The sequence below is a fragment of the Peromyscus maniculatus genome, chromosome 14 (genome assembly GCF_049852395.1).
Source record: "Peromyscus maniculatus bairdii isolate BWxNUB_F1_BW_parent chromosome 14, HU_Pman_BW_mat_3.1, whole genome shotgun sequence".
Taxonomy (NCBI): domain Eukaryota; kingdom Metazoa; phylum Chordata; class Mammalia; order Rodentia; family Cricetidae; genus Peromyscus; species Peromyscus maniculatus.
Genome location: NC_134865.1, coordinates 19,175,064 through 19,190,294, shown reverse-complemented (window position 1 = coordinate 19,190,294; position 15,231 = coordinate 19,175,064).

Genomic DNA, 15,231 nt, shown 5'->3' with positions numbered 1-15,231 from the left:
GGGTACCTAACAGCTACCTGCTGCCTCACTAGGAGCGGTGCTTCATGGCATGGCAAACCACTACCCACCACACACACACAAATGGAAGAAGACAGAAATGCTAGGATCAGACATTCCCTCACAGAGCAATGGCTGAGTCCACCACAACCAGGTTATCTGGACCTGGAGAATGGTAGGACTCCTGGATTCTGATGAGGGATTGAATATCCCTTGAGATGTCAAAAATCAGCAGCCTCCTGCCCATGTGTGACAGTGCAACAGTAACTTCCTGATGCAGACTAGGAACTTCTACGAGCCCCCTCATTTCCCCAATGCAGCTGCTGCTCTCACCAAGATTATCATCCCCAAGACACCATCTACCACCTGCTTACTTTATTTTTGTTATTTCAATTGTGTGCTGTGTGTGTGTGTGTGTGTGTGTGTGTGTGTGTGTGTGTGTGTCAGCACCAGTCCACCAGACAAAATGTTTCCTTGAGGCTGAACCATTCTGTGACCTCCTAAGTGGATGTGAAAGAGGTTTCTTCTGTCTTCTGTGAAAAGGAGATTGCTAAGAAATTGTGATGTTTATCATGGTCTTACTTAGTTCTTATATTCAATATTTTTGAACTATTACTATCTTATAAAACGTAAAAGGCTGGGAACCACACTTTCCAGATCACTTTTGTTTTTTGTTGTTTTTTTTTTTCTTTTTTTTTTTTTTTTTTCCATCTTCAGTCTTAATCATCGTCCACTTAGGGGATTTTCCTGTTCTTGGTCAAACTTTAGAAGATCAATCATTTTGACATTGACCCATTGATTGCTGGTTTAGGGCTTGTTCTAAACCGCTCTGCCCTGCCTTTGATGGTGATGGTTCCAGTCCTTTCAGATCCACTCTCCCTGCCCTGTGAGCCATGCCCAGGAGCTCACCACCTTTGCTAAGTAAGACATTGTAAGCACCTCCCACTCTGTCCACCATCACGCAGCTGGAGGGGCCACTCCCAGTGAACAGGGACACGCTGTACCTAGATGTAGCTAGAGTTTTCCTGCCTTGCCCACAGTCAGGACAAATCGCTGACTCTGTAGGACCTAGAACTATGTGAGAGACTCAGACAGCAAAGATCATCATTGTTTCTGTCCCAGAGAAACTTCTATTGCTCTGGGGAAGCAGTTTCCCGCCATGTCAAGCCAGAAATTTAACTATAAACTGCACCAGGAGGACAACAGTGGCAATAAAGATTATGAAAGGAGCATTGGGTACACCAGGTGTGTCTGGCAACTGCTGTCCAGGCCCCCTTGATGTCTGTGCCTCCTCTTCAAGCGTGGCAGTTTAAGGAAGGGTTGGGCTTTCTTATGCAGATAAATATGGACCAACGATAATGGAACACTTCTGGACTCTGTGTGACATCCTTGCTCAGAGGCCACACTAATCACTACACCATTGCTGTTTGGGTACCTGAGCCACTGAAGTGAGAACTCTAGATCTCTTCTTCTTCTTCTGGGTTCAGGCTTTTGGGTGGAGTCATAGGCTACTGCACCCAGCCAGCATGGACTGCCACCCTCTTGAGCCAGTGCTTTGCCTCTGATGTATATAGCCGCTCCCCTCTCTGTATGCTTTGCTTTGAATCTGAAATCCCCCCACATTGTGTTTAAACGTTTGTCCCCCAACTTGTGCTGCTGTCTTAGATGCTGTAAAAACTTTAGGGGGTGGTGTCTGGCAGGCAGAAGTGGTTACTGTGGTGGGCCATTGAAGGAACTACCCTCTGGTTCCTGTGGCAGACAGTTCGAATCCACTACACACGCCCTCTGCTGTGGTAGTCTACCCAAGCATGAAGGGCTAAGAAACTAAAGCTGATCTCTCTGAAATGGTAAGACCAAATAAATCTCTCACTTGAGTTGTTTCTGTCAGGTTTTTTGGTCAAGGCAGTGTGAAAGTAACTCACAGACCCTACAACTCTCTTTAAAAAGCAGGCAGGGGGGGCATTTATTATTATTATTATTATTATTATTATTATTATTATTATAACTAAATAAGCACACATGGTCTTGTTTTTCTCCTTTGGTTGCTCCTGCTTCTTTCCTTGGCACTTTCATTTCCCAGAATGAACAACCCTAAGTGTGGGCCTCTTATCCTGACACTCAGCTCTTTTCTTTTTTTCATTTCCACTCATCCTTCCTGGAAACTTCTGTCTTCAGAACATAATGATGCATCGGTGCTGAGGACTTTCAACACATGAGGTCTGAAAGCTTACACCACTGCCCTTCCAACAGTCTCTCAGCCATCTGTACCAGAACGGCCCACCATCAGCTCAAACTTTCCAGCCTCCACACTGAACTCATTTTCTCCTCCACCAAACCAGCTGACCCTCGCAGATTCCTAGTTTCCATCCAGCACTTTCCTGGCAATCAAAACCTCATTGTTCTTTCAGCCTTTTTCTCTTTCATCTTCTGGACCCAATTGCCCCTCAAGCACTCTCATCCGTTTCTCAAAACAGATGAGACTTTCCGCAACAGGTACACGGGGAGCCATTGAGAGCGGCAGGGGCGTCACGGGGATGTGCTTAGCTGGATTTTGAATACGGGTCTGATTGTGATGTGCACGGCAGACTGGAATAAGAAGTGGGCACTCAGCTACATTTTCAAAGTCTGAGAAACCCTGATTGGGTTCTAAGGCCTGACACTTAGTAGCTATGAGATCTTCAGACAATATTTTTGCTCTCTGTGCTCTGTGAAGTCTAGAAATAATGCCTACGCCACAGGAAATATTAGCCCTTCCCTTTCCTATTCCTACCACCAAAACTCACTTCAAATCCCATCTTCCAACTGCTGGAGTCCCTGACTTCTAATTCCAGTTTACTGTATCACAAACAGCAAACATTCAAAGAAATACAGCCAACCATATCACTGTGCTACACCCACAGTGGTCAAATGCTCCCTTACATACCAATTGCTTGGTGTACATATTCGCAGATTTGGCACTAAGAATCATTAAGTCTGGGCTGGGAAGGTGGCTCAGAGACTGGATAAAGGTGTTTGCCATGCTAGCCCAATAACACATATAATGGTGGTAGGAGACTCTCTGGGAGAGATGTAATAACACAGGACAATCAGCAATCAACTGAATATTTTATGATATAACTTGATATTCTATGGGTATGTATATATTACTTGAAGATTCATGCATCTTCCTGTCCTCATCAGTTATCCATTGGCACAGCATCTTGAAGTATTGCCTTCTAAGGGAATTATGGAGGTGCTAGATAATATACCAGCAGTTGAGAGTTATTTTGAAAATTTTATGTCGTATGTGTGTAATATGACTATGGGTTTTTAGGCCATGGCAGATAGGTGGAGACCAGAAGACAAATTTTGTGGGGTCTAATTTGTACATCTTCATATGGTGATCAAAATGAGGTTATAGCTTTGCACAACACAGACATTTCCAATAGAGCTGTCTCATTGATGCTCAAATAAGATTAGTTGAAATATTGCATCAGTAAAATATTGTCTGCTTATCAGATTGTAAACATATTTTCATCAAAGGATAATGGAAAACCAGAGAAACTGTAAAATAAATCCTATTTGCAAATGGAAAAAAAAGGTGGTAGGAGAGAGCTGTCCACAAAGTTGTCCCCTGACCTCGATGTGCACGCTACAGCACACACACACACACACACACTAAAAATTTTAGGAAGGATCTCCACAAAGCAATTTCCAGGACAGTCAGGACTGTTACACAGAGAAACCCTGTCTCAAAAAACAAAAACAAAGAAGGAAGAGGAGGAGGAAGAAGAAGGAAGGAAGGAAGGAAGGAAGGAAGGAAGGAAGGAAGGAAGGAAGGAAGGAAGGAAGGAAGGAAGGGATCTCCAAGTCCATGTCCCATTCTGTTCAATTTCCTCTCCCCTGCTCTCCACAGGATGGTTTTACTAATCCCTTTCAAACCTGTTCAAAGGTTCCTCCTCTAGTCTGGAACACGCTTCACTTTCTCCATCTAGTGACTATCCTGCAGGTTAACCCTTTGCCAATTGGTCTCCATGGACTCCAGGATCTCTGAGCTCTAGGACTTCATGCTATGCCTCATTTTGATGTGACTATTCTGTGTTTCCTTTCATGACTTAACAGCTTCTGATACAGTTGCGTTATTATGTCAACTAAGAAAGCAGCCAATTCCTAGGGAGCAAGGCTCCTGAGTGCCACCATCACTGAAATCCTTGGCATCCAGCGTAACAACACAAACATTAGTTCTCAAGAAATACTGTTAAATGCATGTGAGGTATCACCACCTACTATAGACACATTATTTATCTTTTGTTGGTATTAGACACATTTCAAAATAGCGATTCCCAAAGAGTAACAACAAATTGCTAACTTTTTAAATGTTAATATGCTGTCAAATTGAACTCAAACTTTAAGTAAATGAAATTTTGTAAATGCCACTGAAAACTATGATCTCATTCCTGTCCTCTTGAACTAAATGTACCCACTTAGATGGCATTATTCTTAAAACTTTATTCATAAATATGACATAGATGCTACTTTTATTTTTTTTATTTTTATTTTTTTGGTTTTTTCAAGACAGAGTTTCTTTGTGTAGCTTTGCGCCTTTCCTGGAACTCACTTGGTAGACCAGGCTGGCCTCGAACTCACAGAGATCCACCTGCCTCTGCCTCCCGAGTGCTGGGATTAAAGGCATGCACCACCACCGTCCGGCTTACTTTTATTTTTTAAATATACCCATAATCTCAGGAGACTAAGACTGGAGAATCAGGAGTTCAAGGCCAGCCTTGGTTGTGTGTCCAAAGAATCATTAGGTCATACTTTAAAAACCTGTACTCCACAAAATTGGAAGATCTAAAATAAATGAATAATTTTCTCAATAGATACCACTTACCAAAGTTAAATCAAGATCAGTAAAACAATTTAAATAGACCTATTTCCACTAAAGGAAATAGAAGCAGTCATTAAAAGTCTCCCAACTGGGGTTGGGGGTTTAGCTCAGTGGGAGAGTGCTTGCCTAGCAAGTGCAAGGCACTGGGTTCAGTCCTCAGCTCCAGGAAAAAAAGAAAAAAAAGTCTCCCAACCAAAAAAAGCCCAGGGCCAGATGGTTTTAGCATAGAATTCTACCAGACTTTCAAAGAAGTTCTACTACCAATACTCCTCAAATTATTCCACAAAATAGAAACATAAGGGACATTTCTAAATTCATTTTATGAGGCCACAGTCACCCTGATACTCAAACCACACAAAGATCCAACCAAGAAAGAGACCAATTTTCCTCATAAACATTGATGCAAAGATACTCAATAAAATACAAAGGAATCCAAGAAAACGTCAAAAAGATCATCCACCATGATTAAGTAGGCTTCATCCCAGAGATGCAGGGATGATTTAACATACAAAAGTCTGTCAATGTAACCTACCATATAAACAAACTAAAAGGAAAAAAACACATGATCATCTCATTAGAAGCTGATAAAGCCTTTGACAAAATCCAATATCCTTTCATAATAAAATTCTTGGAGAAATCAGGGATATAAGGGACATACCTAAACACATAAAGGCAATTTACAGCAAGCCAATAGCCAATATCTGCTGCGGGATAATGCTCATATACACTGGTTTAATAAAATGCTAATTGGCCAGTAGCCAGGCAGGAAGTGTGGGCAGGGTAAGCAGACTAGGAGAATTCTGGGAAGAGGAAGGGCAGAGTCAGGAGTCGCCAGCTACACACAGAGGAAGCAAGATGACAAGGCAGAACTGAGAAAAGTTACCAAGCCACATGGCTAAATGTAGATAACAATTATGGGTTAATTTAAGTGTAAGAGCTAGTCAGTAATAAGCCTGAGCTAATGGCCAAGCAGTTATAAATAATATAAGCCTCTATGTATTTACAGGTGGGGAGGGGGTTGCGGGGAGGGGGGCCGGGGCAGGACAGAAGAAACCTTCTGGCTATAAACATCAAATTAAATGGAAAGAAATTCAAAGCAATTCCACTAAAATCAGGAAAAAGACAAAGCTGTCTGCTCTCTCCATATCTATTCAATACAGTACTTGAAGTTCTAACTAGAACAATAAGACAACTAAAGGAGATCAAGAGGATACAAATTGGAAAGGAAGAAATCAAAGTATTGTTATTTGCAAATGATAAGATAGTATACATAAGTGACCCCAAACATTCTACCAGGGAGCTCCTATAGCTGAAAAACTCCTTTAGTCAAGTGGCTGGATATGAGATTAACTTAAAAAAAAAATCAGTAGCCCTCCTATACACAAATGACAAATGGACTGAGAACAAATAGAGAGAAACAACACCCATCATAATAAGCCACAAGTAATATAGAAATATCTTGGTATAACTCTACCAAGCAAGTGAAAGACCTGTATAACAGAACTTCAAGTCTTTGAAGGAAGAAGTTAAAGAAAATATTAAAAGATAGAAAGATCTCCCATTCTCATGGATCAGTAGGATTAACATAGTAAAAACGGCCATCATACCAAAAAAAATGTACAGATTCAATGCAAAATCCCCCCATCAAAATCCCAATGCAATTCTTTATAGACCTTGAAAGAACAATACTCAACTTCATATGGAAAGACAAAAAACCTAAAACAATCCTGTACAATAGAAAAACTTCCAAGCCAGGCAGTGGTAGCACATGCCTTTAATCCCAGCACTTAGGGAGGCAGAGGCAGGTGAATCTCTGTGAGTTCTAGGCCAGCCTGGTCTACAGAGTGAGTTCCAGAACAAAAAGTTTCAGAACACAAAGAAACCCTGTCTCAGAAAGAAAGAAAGAAAGAAAGAAAGAGAAAGAGAGAGAGAGAGAGAGAGAGAGAGAGAGAGAGAAAGAAGAAGAAGAAGAAGAAGAAGAAGAAGAAGAAGAAGAAGAAGAAGAAGAAGAAGAAGAAGAAGAAGAAGAAGAAAGGAAGGAAGAAAGGAAAGAAGGAAGGAAGGAGAGAAGAAAGAAAGAAAGAAAGAAAGAAAGAAAGAAAGAAAGAAAGAAAGAAAGAAAGAAAGAAAGAAAGGAAGGAAGGAAGGAAGGAAGGAAGGAAGGAAGGAAGGAAGGAAGGAAGGAAGGAAGGAAGGAAGGAAGGAAAAGGAAAAGAAAAAGAACTTCCAAAGGCATCACTATCCCAGATTTTCAAGGTCTCTACTACAGAGCTATAGGAATAGAAACCACATGGTTTTTATTGGCATAAAAACAGGTTGATTATTGGTATCAAATTGAAGACACAGACATAAACCCACACACCTATGTACACATGATTTTTTTTTATAAAGAAGCCAGAAATAGACACTGGGGAAAAGGGCAGCCTTTTCAACAAATGGTGCTGTTCTCACTGGATGTCAGCATGTAGAAGACTGCAAATTGAGCCATATTTACTACACTGCCAAAACTCAAGTCCAAGTGGATCAAAGATCTCAATGTAAGTCCAAATACATTGAACCTGATAGAAAAGAAAGCAGGGAATAGCCTTGAATTAGCATGAGAGACAACTTCCTGAACCGAACATGGATAGCACAGGCACTGAGAACAATAATCAATAAATGGGACTTCATGAAACTGAAAAGCTTCTGTGAGGCTAAGGACACCATCAATAGGAGAAAATGGCAACCTATAGGATGGAAAAAGATCCTCACCAACTCTACACCCGATAGAGGGCTAAGATCCAAAATATGAAAAGCACTCAAAAAACTAGACATCAACAAACCAAATAATCCAATTAAAAAAAATGGGGTACAGATCTAAACAGAGAATTCTCAACAGAGGAATCTCAAATGACTGAGAAACACTTAAAGAAATGTTCAACATCCTTAGCCATCAGAGAAATGCAAATCAAAATGACTTTGAGATTCCATCTTACACCTGTCAGAATGACTAAAATCAATAACACAAGTGACAGCTCATGCTGGCAAGGATGTGGAGTAAGGGGAACACTCCTCTACTGGGTTGATATTTTATTTGTGCTGAAATGTGGTGATATTTTATTTGTGCTTTAATAAATAAAGTTTGCCTGGAGATCAGAGGAGATAGCAAGCCTTTTTAAGTAAACAAAGAAGTCAGGCAGCAGTAGCACACGTCCTTATCCTATCACTTTATCAGGCAGGGTCTCTGTGTTCAAGGCCACACTAGGGAACAGAGCCAAGTGTGGTGACACACGCCTTTAATCCCAGTACCAACCATAGAGGCCTGGAGGTCTGTACAGACAGACAGAAATTGACAGAGCTGTGTAGGAAGAGAAAGTGAGGTAGCTGGGCTAAGATAGCCAATGAGAGGGCAGAACAGCAATAAAGACGTGGGTAGACAGGAAGTAACTCACATTTGGAAGCTGTAGAGTTGGTGAGGTAAGGTTGGCTGGTGGCTTTCCCTATTTCCCTGATCTTTCTCTAAGGCTTTCACCCCTATATTTGGCTCCATGATTTTTATTTAATAAGGCCATTTAGAAATTTGTCTACACTCTATTGTTGGTGGAACTAAAAGCTTGTACCTCCACTATGGAAATCAATATGGCAGTTCCTCTGAAAATTGGGAATTGATGTACCTCAAGACCCAGCTATACCATTCTTGAGCATATACCCAAAGGATGCCTCATCCTACCACAATGACAATTGCTCATCCATTTTCATTGCAGCTTCACTCATTCCAACCAGAAACTGGAAACAACCTAGATGTCCCCCAACCAAAGAATGGATAAAGAAAATGTGGTACGTTTACACAATGGAGTATTACTCAGCTGTTAAAAACAAATGACATTATGAAATTTGCAAGCAAATGGATGGAAGTAGAAAAAAATCATCCTGAGTGAGGTAACATAGACCCAGAAAGACAAACACGGTATGTACTCACTTATAAGTGGACAGTAACTGTTAAATAAAGTATAATCATGCTACAATCCACAGACCCCAAGAGGCTAAGTAACAAGGAGGACTCAGGGGAAGACACGTGGATCTCCCTGGGAAGGGGAAATGAATAGATTTTGCAGGTGGACTGAGGGTGGGAACAGGAGGGGTCAGGCAGGGGATGGGAGAGACAGAGAGTACCAGGAGAGATGACTAGAATTGGGTGGCCCTTGGAGGATGACATAGGAACCTAGTACTTTGGAAACTCCCTGGAGTCTACGAGAGTGACCCAAGTGAAGTCTCCTGAACAGAGCCTGAACCGGCCATCTTCTGTAACCAGGCAAGGTTCCTAGCAGTGGGACTGGTGCATCAACCCAGGCACAAAACCTTCGTCCTACAGTCTGTCCTGCCTGCAAAATGTGCTGGGGTAATGGTGGCACAGAACGTGTGGGTGAGGCCAAGGAATACCTGGTCCAACTTGAGGCCCACTCCAAAAGAGGGAGCCCACACCTGACACTGCCAGGAACCACAGACAGGACGGCCCAGAGACCCAGGATAGAACCAAACATAACTGGCAAAATAAATAAGTAAATAAGTGAATGAATAAAGTCAATGAAATGATTCCTAATGATAGCCTACTGTACTCATAGATCAGTGTGTAACCCCATTGGCATCAGAAGGATGTCACCCAGCTACTGATGGGAGCAGATGCAGACACCCACAGCCAAATACTATGTGAAGCCAGGGGAACTCCAAAGAAGATGGAGAGGAAGGATGGTAGGAGCCAGAGGGGTCAAGGATACAACAAGAACGTGGCCTACAGAATCAACTAAGCAGGGCTGATAGAGGTTCATAGAGATTGAAGCGACAACCATGGAGCCTGCATGGGTCTGAGCTAGGTCCTATATACCCTACGGTTGTATAGGCTGGTGTTTTTGTAGGACTCATGACAGTGGGAATGGGGTGTCTCTGACTCTTCTGCCTGCCCTTGGGACCCTTTTCCTGCTCCTGGGTTGCCTTCTCCAGACTTGATATGAGGGTTTGTGCCTAATTTCTTTGTAACTTGTTATGCTGTGTTCAGTTGATATCCCTGGAAGACCTGCTCTTTTTTTTTTTTTTTTTAAGGGAAACAGAAGAAGAGAGTGGGTAGTGGGGAGAGAGGAGGTTGGGGGCAGGACTGAGATGAATAGAGGAAGGAGAAACTGCATTCAGGATGTGATATATGAGAGAAAAATAAGAATATAAAAAAAAAAGATTTCAAGGCCAACCTGGACTTCATGAGGTCCTGTTTCAAAAAACCAAGAACAAAAAAAAAAAAAGATTTTGCATATAGATGTTTGTGTCATGTTTATTCATATGCTATTTATTTTCAACTGGCCATTCGATTTTTAAGATCCACTCCACACCAGTGGCATGGTGGCATGGTTTTGCCTCCTTGCTGATGCACAGTGCTCTATTGCACAAGTCAGCCTTCGTGTATTTATCCCCAAGCAGACACACATAAAAGCTGCTTCCATCTGTCTGCTATCATGAACAGTATAGCAAGGAGCATTCTCAAGGATGGAAGGCGGCCTGCTTCAGTAAATAAACCCACATGTAGTCTGTGGTTCCTACACAAGGCTTTCTATGTGTCCTCTAGTTTTTAAATTTTCAAATAGTCTAGTCACGTCTCAAGCTGATTTAAAATATTTCACAGCTGATACAGCAGATGAAGAAGAGGATCCTAGCACACTGGAGACTGAGGCAGGGGGGTTGTGAGTTTAAAACACTCTGAGCTTCACAGCAAGAGCCTATCTCAAAAACAACAACAACAATAACAACAACAACAACAACAAAACTAACCAGCCAGACAAACAAAAAAGTGCCAGGATAGTGATCTTTTTCTGAACATTACCAATCTCAAACGACTAACCAAAGTATCCCACACTGTCTACCAGTATATCACAGGTAATGTTTATAACAATAGAGAAATGAGACATCAGTGCACACAGCTAGGTAAACATCTCTCAGCTCAGCTCAAAGCTCTTTAATGCTCAATCAACTCCTACTGAATTAACGTTGTTGAGCTCAGCAGCTTCAGACACGATTCTAGAATTTGGAGATCAATTGGTAAACAAGGCAGAGTTTGTTCCCACGGGAGTGTGTGCTCAGATAAAAGAGATAGGCAATAGCCAAGCAAACTGGCAAACACAAAATATACCAGAGGGTGATCTGTTATGCTGTTAAGATGGGGGTTTGGTATAAACAAAGCATTCCCTGCAACTGGAGTCCAGGAGAACTCTCGGAAGGAAGGATCCGTTTCGTGTCTGGGCCATCCTCGGTGGCGGTAGCTGGCTACACTGACTTCTCCAAATGAAGAAACAAATATGTAATTTCAGTTCATTTTAATCGATATTAACTTAAATGTTAATAGCCACATGTGGTTAGGGGTAGAGTTCTCCTCCATGGCTGTCCAGAGGAGTTGAACCCAAGGAGGCTGCATCTAAGTTTACGTTCTTAACCCCTGCAGCCTCCTGCACCTGCTGACAATTCAGAAGAGTTCCTAAGAAGTTTGGTGGTTGGTTGCAAAATTACAGCTGCTTTTTGTGCTGATGGGAAAGCAGAGAGTGGAGCAGTGATGATGCAGAAGAGCGGGAAATGAAAAGAGGCATCTTGGGAAAATGTGGGAGGTGATGATGGGAAGCAGGACATGGCGAGGGCTGGTCTTAGAGAGCTATGGTGAATCATGGTGCATCATGGCGCAGGACAGGAGCACAGCTGTTGTGGACACTCAGACAGACAGGATAATGATAATAACCCTTGCTGGGCTCCCCTCAGAGAAGAGCCTTGTAGGGTCACTGAGAAAGCAGGAACAGATGGGGGAAGAGGGAGATTTAGAAGGACAGGCACTACAGTGGCAACTTTGTAACAGCTGTGTTACAGAATGGCTACACAGTCTTGAGCCGCGGGGTTCAACTTGTGGTGCTGAGTTTCACATGGTACCGGGCAGTATGGCTAATTCTGTTGTTTTCCAACAACTTTTTTTTTTTAATGACACTTGTTTACAATCAAGTCTGGGAGTTTGTGCTGAGAAAGCCCTGTACCACTGAGCTACACCCAAGCCCAGCTTCTTCAGCAATTTTGGCTGATTAGGGACAGACACAGAGTGAGCATGTGTTCTGGTGGTACAAAGGACAGCCAGAGGGGCGGGGAGTTCGGTGTGTTTGGAAGGAAGTTATTCCACATGACGTCTAAGTTGGGTCAGGAAGGAAATGAGAACATGACGCTGATGACAGTGAAGGGGTAATAAATTCCAAACGCAAATATGAATAAGGATATTGTTTGAGTTCTGTGGTTTTTATTGAACCCGACAACCTGATCCTAAAATTTACAGGAAGGCACCAAGGATCAAGAATACCCAGGGGGTGGGGGCCTTCGCTCCATGGTATAGCACTGGTCTTGAAAGGAACTGGTTCAACACCTAGACAAAAAGGAAGGAGAAAAGAGATCATGACCCAGGAAAGTGATGAAGAACCAAGTCGTGGAACTCAACAGCAGATACCAGGATTTATTTTTAAAAATATAGTAATTAGCACAGTACAGCATTGATCACAGAGAAAAGTGCAGTACTGGCCACACACACCCAACAGAACACAACTTATAAGAGAACATGGATAGGTGAAATCCCGCCATGAGGAGCAGCAGATGGTGCAAACAGCATTGAAAGGGCCCATAGCAAGTGACGTTAGTAAAATAGGATGTCCATATTAAATGAGGGAAATTGATCACTAAGTATTCCACACTTATGGATTAATGGCTTTAATATAAAAATCAAAGCTATTAAACTTTTTTTTAAAGAAAATGAAGAATACCTTTATGACAGGGAGATTAAATGAGAAACAAAAGAAAAACCCGAAAAGGGAGAAACTAATAAATCTGAATATATTAAAATTAGGAATGCCTGTTCAAACAACAAAATAAAGGGAGAGACAAGCCAAAAGCCAGACATGGGTATTTTCAACACATAAAAAGCAACAGAGGCTTCTAGTAAAAATACAAAGAACTGCAGATCTGTTGGACCATCACACCCAAGAACAAAAACAAAGACACACATAGGCTTCCACAGATCAAGAAATACGAATGATCCGGCAACATAAAAAGATGGCGCTCAAGTTCATTATTATTTGTGGTAATCAGAGAAGGGCAAATTAAAACACAACCAAATTTATTTTGTGCGTATAGTTTGCAGCAGTTTTAAGGCTGGACAACGATCCGTCGTGGGGGCTCAGGGGCACGGAGAACTCGCATGTCCAGCTGGTAGAACAGCTGAAGAGTACGTCTCAGAAGACAGGACACCTCCTGACTCTGTTCACACCACAGGAGATAAACGTCCAGGAGGAAGCACAACCAAAAATAAAAAAATAAAAAATAAAAAAAAAACCACTGCTCAGTTACAAACATGAGCCATTTCCTGTGAGAAGGGAGGACCCAACTGAGAACCATGGTGAACCATTCCAAAGATACAGCTGTGGGAGGCCCCAGAACAGCTTGACCACACACCTGCCATGACAGGCTTAGAGGCCCAGACACAGCTTCTGGCAGGCAAGACCTGGACCCAGGAAAAGCCATGAGCTGACCCCACCCAGTGGTGCCTGCATCTAAGAGGAAATACCTGACATTCTGAATATTCCCTATACCCTTAGACAAGGGTCCTGAACCCTGGAAATCCCCTCGCCCCAACCTCTGATATGATTTTTAAAAAAAACCCACCCTACATGAGCTCAGGGCTCTCTGCTCTCACTGCTGTGTTGGACAGAGAGAGAGACCAAGCTCAGAGCTTGAAAATAAAGGCTCTTTGCTTTTACACATGGGATTCGGCCTCCGTGGTGGTCTTTTGGGGGTCCCTGCGATCTGAACATAACAGCAACAATGGATCAGCATAAAGATAGCTGAGAGTGCCCCAGCAGCTTCGGGATCGTGTGGGTGAGTGACTGTCGTGTGTCCTGCCCTTACCTTGTACAGGACTGCTTCCTGCAATCCTGGAATGTCCTCATCACCACTGCCTCAGAGGTGCACCTCGGTGCACAGAGGATAAATTGTTAGAATTCCCAGTCACTCCCCCAGCTACATGACTGTACATGTCCTGTCCAGGAGCCTGACAAGATGCTTAGTCATCTCAGGGCCTTAAGTCCTACATAAATCCACGCACTGTGTGATCACATAATTTGTACGCAGAGTGATCACGTAATCTATGCACATGCATGGCATAGCTACATAAGCCTGTATGCACATGTGCGGGGGGTGGGGGTGGGGGGGACACGGAGGGGACCTATAAAAGCATGTTCCACCTATTCCTCCCCCTTCTTCCTGCACGGTCATTCCATAGGCCTGCATGTTGGGATTCTCAGGCTGCAAGACTGCAAACGTGCAGCTCAGGAGCTAAGCAAAGGGTCTTGCGTCTTACGTCTTCAGTGTGTACTGGTGGTGACTACGTGCAGGCGGCATGGTCACACAATCAGCGCATGCGTGGTGTAGCTCCATAAACCTGCCTGCGCTTGTTTACGGGAACCCTTAAAAAGCTGGACACAGACCTCTCCCCTCTCTCTCTGTTCTGTTCTCTCTTCTCCCCACCATCTTCCTCTCTCTCTGCTCTCTGCATGTGCTCCTTTCCCAGGCCTAGTTCTTCTGTTCCCCTCTCCCCCAGTAAAGCTCTGATACTGGGTTTTGTTGTGGCTCATGACCTTTCCACGCGGTAATCAGTAACAGTAACCAGCGCCGCCTTATCATTCTTATCACTATGCACATCCCTTCTGTTCCCTTCCCTTAGTAAACTCTTATAGTTGGTTTTGTTGTACCTCGTGGCTTTTCTTGCATGGTAAACGATGCTACTTAATGAATAACATCATGCCGCTTAATAAATAACACAAATCAACCTGTTTCTTCATCTCAAGGTCCCCACAGTAAAAGACATCAGAGTCCCTGCACTTGGGAGGCTGTGAGTGTGAGATCCAGCGGGGTGAGAGAGTAAGACCCTGCCTCCTGAAAGAAGGAGAAAGGGGGAGGGGAAGAAAGAGAGACTGATGTGGTAACCCTAAGAGCATACCTGTTGTCCGATGGCAAGGTCCTAGGCTTTGACTCAATATTGAAATTAAAGGACACCTTGGGGATCTTGGGAGAAATGTGTAATTTTGCATGCTGGCTAAGCACTCTACCCCTGAGCAACAACCCAAGTCCATGTTTCTTTCTTTCTTTCTTTCTTCCTTTCTTTTTTTTTTTGTTTTTTGTTTCTTTCTTTTTTAAAAAAGGTTTATTTATTTGTCTTTTATGTATATGGGTTTTTCCCCTGCAAGTGTGTAAGTGTACTATATGTATGCACTGCCCCTGGAGGTCGGAAAGGGGCATCAGATCCCCTAGAGGTGGAGCTACAGATTGTTGTG